We start from the raw sequence: 7493 nt of genomic DNA on the forward strand, positions 1-7493 counted from the left end.
GAGATTTCCACACTCCTAAACATCCCTAGGTCCATTGTTTCTGATGTGATAGTGAAGTGGACATTTGAAGGGACACGTACAGCACAAAAGCGTACAGGCCGACCTCGTCTGTTGACTGACAGAGACCGCCGACAGTTGAAGAGCGTCGTAATGTGTAGTAGGCAGACATCGATCCAGACAATCACACAGGAATTCCAAACTGCATCGGGATCCACTGCAAGTACTATGATAGCTAGGCGGGAGGTGAGAAATCTTGGATTCCATGGCCGAGTGATTGGCCATAAGTCACACATCACGCCGGTAAATGCCAAACGACGCCTCGATTGGTGTAAGGAGAGTAAACGTTGGATGATTGAACAGTGGAAAAAATGTTGTGTGGAGTGACGAATCACGGTACACAATGTGGCGAACCAGTGGCAGGGTGTGGGTATGGCGAATGCCCGGTGAACGTAATCTGCCAGCGTGTGTAGTGCCAACAGTAAAATTCGGAGGCGGTGGTGTTACGGAGTGGTCGTGTTTTTCATGGAGGGGGCTTCCACCCCTTGTTGTTTTGCGTGGCACTATCACAGCACAGGCCTACATTGATGTTTTAAGCACCTTCTTGCTTCCCACTGTTGAAGAACAATTCGGGGATGGCGATTGCATCTTTCAACACGACCGAGCACCTGTTCATAATGCACGGTTTGTGGTGGAGTGGTTTCACGACAATAAAATCCTTGCAATGGTCTGGCCTGCACAGAGTCCTGACCTGAATGCTGTAGAGCACCTTTGGGATGTTTTGGAACGCCAACTTCGTGCCAGGCCTCACCGACCAACATCGATACCTCTCGTCAGTGCAGCACTCCGTGCAGAATGGGCTGCCATTCTTCAAGAAACCTTCTAGCATCTGCGAGAGTGGAAGCTGTCATGAAGGCTAAGGGTGGGCCAACACCATATTGAATTCCAGCATTACAGATGGAAGGCGATCACATAGTGTATATAGACGATTCACCCGTACCTGGAATCGAGAATCTCGATACTTTTTGCCTGCTATCGACACTGGTACTGGCGAGATGTCGGTCCCACAGATTACAAGACTTTCGAGAAAGTTTTAATTTCAAGTATGAAATTGGATCACAAATAACAAAACAAATATTTTTTTCTTGTGATGTTGTTACAAATTGACAACTTCCTGATTTTTTACTTGTGCAGTGAAACCTTTCTTCCTGGGACATTTTACGATTCTACGTCAACGAGAATTACCCTATATGTTTTAACGCGTTAGTTTGAGAGTATCAGAAGGTATGACATAAATGGGCGTATCTTTTGAATGCATTAATTTAGAATATTACCGGTTTTACACCACCAAAGACTATAGACCTTAGCATGTGACATAAATTTCAGCTCGATATGTCTACCCGTTTCTTACAAGGAAACTCCCTATCGCAGCCCCCCTCAGATTGAGTGGTAAATTGGCCCAGTGGATAACCCGTTAAAAACTGTACGCACTGAACGCAGAACATGCTTGAAAACATGAAAAGGAAGCAAAATAGAAACAGTGACCGGTCCAAGTTAAAGATGTGCAACATTGAGCGGAGTGTAAGAATCCCAGCGTCGTTGCTGTGTGGTCACGGTGCTGGATTGCAAAGCGCGAGATCCGATCCAAATCTTGCACGAGTACTATATATTTTTTTTCACAAATTTATGGACTTTCCGTCCGGTCATTGACGCTTGTGTTGTCCTTCTGTAGTCTTGGCAGTTGCCACACTATAAATCAGTTAAAGAATATGATTCGTGTAGTATTAATATATTACCGTTGCAAGAAAATGTAATGAATAGTGAGAGCAGGCGAGATGCCGCATTATGAACTTTCCCTCGGGTCACTGACGTGTCTGTTCTGTTTCTGTAGTCTTGGCAGTTGTCATACTATAAATCGGTTATGTAATGTGATTCGTATGGTTAGAACATATTACCGTCGCAAGAAAACGTAATGAATGGTGAGAACAGGCGAGATTGTGCATAGACCTCTCACAGAAATGGAAACAACAAATAAACGGTTGTGAACTATGTTACAACGCAGGAATTCAAGAGTCAAAACTTCCAAATCGGAATGCAAGAGTCATAACATGTAGTAACTGTGTAGACCAAATAGGTACGTACGTCTCGAGGTGCCTCCCTTACACCTCGCTGTTGCAAACTGAAACGGTACAGTAGTTTCCGCTCCATAAGCAGCAGGTTTCGCTGCTCGCTCGCTCCGGGAAATACAAACGTAGGCGGCTCCGCCACCAATTTTATTGCACAACGCGGCCAGCCGCGGGTGCAACTCAACCCATGTGGACGAGTGGAAAGAAATGTGTCAGGCATCATAATACGTATTTATATGTGTCGTGTATTATGCATTTCTTGTACGTGAATGTGAATCTGCACATTAACTTTGCTAATCCTCCTCACACCTTTCCACAAAGCGTGGCCAAATCTTAGTTGGGAAGTAGTTCTGTAGTACAGTAGCGCCAACCTTACTCCTGGGTAGGGGATCAGAGAGACAGCACAGGCAGGGCAAAGTCAAAGACGTTCCAGTGTCACAAGATTTGGGGTGGAGAGATTGTACATAGCCAAGTGGTTCGACCATCCCCTCCACCGGGGCCCAGGAGGACCTCTGGGTGCCCGGGACACTCAGGGAGTGCTACAAAAACAGGGGAAGTGAGCAGACGTGCCCTCAGTGTGTCTGTCTCGATCTTCACGCGTGGAGGAGAGGTGGCTATTTGAATATTTGCATTAATTCTTTTATTTCCAGCTTCGGATTATGTAAGGAAATGAATGTTCTCGTTTAACTTCGGAAATTTGACCACCTTGTGCTAATGTATCTGGTCCCCAGTTTGCCCCTTATCCTCCTCATATAGTCGATGTCCCATGCAAAATATTGGGAGACATTGGTGGTATACATTTGGCCAACGCAATTCCGTCTTGCCCGTAGAAATGTGCGTGCTGATTAGTATATAATATACCCGAGCTATAAGTTGTAAAACTGTAATATCTGTAAAATGCATCAATTGCTGCAATCGCTGTAAAATCGAGTGATAATGTTTAAAATAAATAGGTAATCAATTGTCATCAATCTTTAACATACCCTAAAAGTCACAAAGAAGTCAAGTTAAAGAATTTATTTAAAATAAAAGCTATAGAATGCAGGGACCCACACATCAGCGTGTGAGCCCTCCAGCCCCTTGCCTAGTATCGTACAGAAAGGACACGCTCTCTAGGTAGCGCTCTCAAGCTCCCCTCCCCAGTTATCCGCTGCGCAATTTACATTCATGGCTTGACGATATCAACTTTCATCTGGCGTCCCTAGGCAAGGAGGATTGACGGTAATCTTTCAAAACAAACGTTACACCACGACACACAAATTTGAATGCAGAACAGACGCTTCAACGACCGGACGAACAGTTCATAATTTTGTGTAAAAAAAAAAAAAAAAAAAAAAAAAAAAAAAAACAGAAACAAAAACAACAAAAACATGGGGCCACAAGCTGCGACATTGTCGCGAGAGAACAGTGACCCGTGTATGTAATAAGTTTCCTTTAATTTACGTCTATTGTCACAAACATTTGTTAACAGATTACCGGTTTCGGTCTTTTATGAACATCATCAGATCTGTTGTTATGAATTTATGAAACAAATCTGATGATGGTCATTGAAGACCGAAACCGGTAACCTGTTAACAAAAATTTGTGACCATAGACGTAAATTAAAGGAAGCTTAAACAACATGGGGCACGAGGTAGATTTGAACACAGATCTTCCCATTCATAGTCTAACACTCTGCCCACATAACTACCAAACGGTTGCTATTCAGCTTCTCTCGATGTTGCGTGTCTTGAGCTTGGACCGTTCTCTGTTTCTATTTTGCTTCTTTTTTCCACAGCTCAGTACATCTTCTTCCAGGTTTCATGCTTGATCTGTGTTGAGTTTCTGACGGGCTATCCACTGCGCCATCTTGCCACTAAATCTGAGGGGGTGGAATGGGGAGTTTCCCTTGCTAGACAAAAGCGGTCTTAACAGACGGACAGAGAGACAGTCTGATAACAAATGATAAAAACTTTTTTTCGTCTTATGTAATTATAAATTAACAGTTTTCCGATTTTTTCCCGGGGTTGCAACGTGAAACCTCGCTTCTTGCCAAATTTCGCGATTGTAGGTCCACAGGAGATACACTGTAGTTTTCCATGAGTGAGTCTCCGAGAATCAAAATATTTGACATAAATGGCCGTACTTTTGATCGGATTGACTTAGAAGCTTCACTTTTCTTGTATTTTCTTAGTATATGTCATGAATTTCAACTTGACACGTCTGTCCGTTTTTGAGGAAAAGAATTCCTAAAAAAGTCGGACAGACAGACAGACGGACAACAAAGTGATCGTATAAGGTTTTTTTTTCCGACTGAGGTTCAGAAGTCTAAAACTGTCGACTGCTTTCGCGAAACCTTGTAGGATACGTTTACAGAACCTGTGTTCGAGGAAGATTGTGTGATCATTTCAAATGGTTCAAATGGCTCTGAGCACTATGGGACTTAACATCTGAGGTCATCAGTCCCCTACAACTTAGAACTACTTAAACCTAACTAACCTAAGGACATCACACACATCAATGCCCGAGGCAGGATTCGAACCTGCGACCGTAGCAGTCGCGCTGTTCCTGACTGAAGCGCCTAGAACCGCACGGTCACCGCGGCCGGCATGTGATCATTCTGCTGCCACTATCGTTCATCGTGAGTTTCCATCATAAGAGAAGATAGAGCCCCGACTGCGTGGGCTTTCCGACCGTGGCGTTTCTGGTAGCGGTACCGTGGGACTTCCGAACAACCAATTTTTCACCGTGGGTTTTCCGACCAGAGTCTCCACCACTACTGATGCACGCCAGTCGTTCAACAGCGGATGTGCTGTCACCGTCAGTCATGTAGTGCCGTCGCCGATGGCCTTCGCTTCTGCACGGTTTTGAATTCTGGTCACTGAGACTAATGGAAATAGGAGGGTTGGAACTTTGATAGTGGCAACTATTTATTTACAGCTCGTACAAAATAGATACGTGTTTCAAAGTTTTACTGACCATCAAAGTAGCCGCCAACATTATGTATAACCCGTTGCCAGCGGTGTGGAAGTCGTAGGATACTCTTAGCAGTGCCAGTTGTGATGACAGTTCGAGCGGCGCGGTCTATTGCCCGACGAATTTGTAGCAGTTCTGAAGCAAATGCTGCGAAGTGTTTCCTTCAGTTTAGAAATCGAGTTGAACTTAGAGGGCTTAAGTCAGGGGAGTGCAGTAGGTGGTACAGCACTTAGCAGCCCCATCAGTCAAACAAATCAGTAACAGCTTGCACTGTACGTGCTTGAGCACTGTCCTGCAAAATGATGGTCAGGTCCTGCAGAAAGTGTCATCACTTCTGTCTCTAAGCTTGTCGTAGGTTGTGTTCCAAAAATGAACAGCATGGAGACAGAAGTGATGACACTTTCTGAAAAATGAACAGCATGGAGACAGAAGTGATGACACTTTCTGCAGGACCTGACCATCATTTTGCAGGACAGTGCTCAAGCATGTTCAGTGCAAGCTGTTACTGATTTGTTTGACTGATGGGGCTGCTACGTGCTATACCACCTACTGCACTCCACTGACTTAAGCTCTCGTAAGTTCAACTCGGTTTCTAAACTGAAGGAAACACTTCACGGCATTCGCTTCAGAACTGCTACGAACTCGTCGGGCAATAGACCGCGCCGCTCGAACAGTCAACACAACTGGCACTGTTAAGAGCATCCTACGACTTCCACATCGCTGGCAACGGGTTATACACAGTGTTGGTGACACTCTGAAGGTCAGTAAAACTTTGACACACGTATCTATTTTGTACGAGCTGTAAATAAACAGTTGCCACTATTAAGGTTCCAACCCTCGTAATTACAACAACGACATGGCAGCCGTGTGTTCTCAAGGATGGTCATCGGTAACAGCTGCACTAAAACTCTGATGAGTACACTGATGGGCCAAAACTTCATGACCACCTGCTCAATAGCTTGTTTGTCCGTCTCTGGAACGAAATGCATCGCTGATTCTGCGTAACGGGGGTCCGACAGTTTGCTGATAGCTTTTTGGAGGTGTGTGGCATTATATGTCCACGCACAGACCATGTGATTCGTGTAGCGACCAAGATGGATTCCATAAGATGTACATTAGACGAATTTAGTCGTCGAGACACCAATGTTAGTTCGCTGTAATGCTCCTCAAACCACTGTAGCACGGTTCTGGTTCCGAGACACGGACAATTACACTGCTGAAAGATGACATCGCCGTCGGGGAAAATATCAAACTTGAAATGATGCAGGTGGTTCGCAGCCGTCAGCGTCCCATACAAGAGCAGGAGAATGCCTCCCATAACATAATACTGCGCCCACCAGCCTGCGTCCGTGGCGCGCTGCACGTTTCGAGCCGCCGTTCACCTCGATGACGGCGTTTGTGGAAACGACCATCGATCACTATGGATCAATTGGAATGAAAGTAAATTTAATCTAATCTAAACCTAGTGTACCAAAAATGTGATTCACTTGAAGAGGCGCCACGTTTACACTGATCGACGGTCGAATCCGGATGATTCCACGCCCGTTGTAATCGTAGCTGACGATTTCGTTGGGTGAACATGTAGGGTAGTCTATTGGGGAGCTCCAAGTTCAACAGTGTACGACGAACGGCGTGCTCTGAAACGCTTGTGCGTTCACCAGCATTGTGCTCTTTCGGCAGAGATGTCACAGATCACCATCTTCCTACTTTACGGAGCACGCTCTGTGAAGAATCGTGGGCGTCCAACCACACAGCATCTAGTGGTAGTTTAACTGTCCTTCTACCTCTTTCCCAAGGTGATCACGACAGAAGCACGTGACCATTCGACCAGCTTCGCCGTTTACTAGATACTCGTTCCAGGCGCTGCGTAATAATAATCTGCCCTTTGTCAATGTTGCTTATGTCAATAGATTTCCCTACTTGCAGCACATTTCTTCCCCCGTGTCTGCTCCAATTATATACACTACTGCCCATTAAAACTGCTATACCAAGAAGAAATGCAGATGATAAACGGGTATTCATTGGACAAATACATTATACTAGAACTGACATGTGATTACATTTTCACGCAATTTGGGTGCATATATCCTGAGTAATCAGTACCCAGAACAACCACCTCTGGCCGTAATAACGGCCTTGATACGCTTGGGCATTGAGTCAAATAGAGCTTGGATGGCGCGTACAGGTACAGCTGCCCATGAAGCTTCAACACGATACCGCAGTTCATCAAGAGTAGTGACTGGCGTATTGTGTCGAGCCAGTTGCTCGGCCACCATTGACCAGACGTTTTCAGCTGGTGAGAGATCTGGAGAATGTCCTGGCCAGGGCAGCAGTCGAACATTTTCTGTATCAAGAAAGGCCCGTACGGGACCTGCAACATACGGTCGTGCATTATCCTGCTGAAATGTTGGGTAT

This window comes from Schistocerca piceifrons, chromosome 3 (assembly GCF_021461385.2).
Source record: "Schistocerca piceifrons isolate TAMUIC-IGC-003096 chromosome 3, iqSchPice1.1, whole genome shotgun sequence".
NCBI lineage: Eukaryota > Metazoa > Arthropoda > Insecta > Orthoptera > Acrididae > Schistocerca > Schistocerca piceifrons.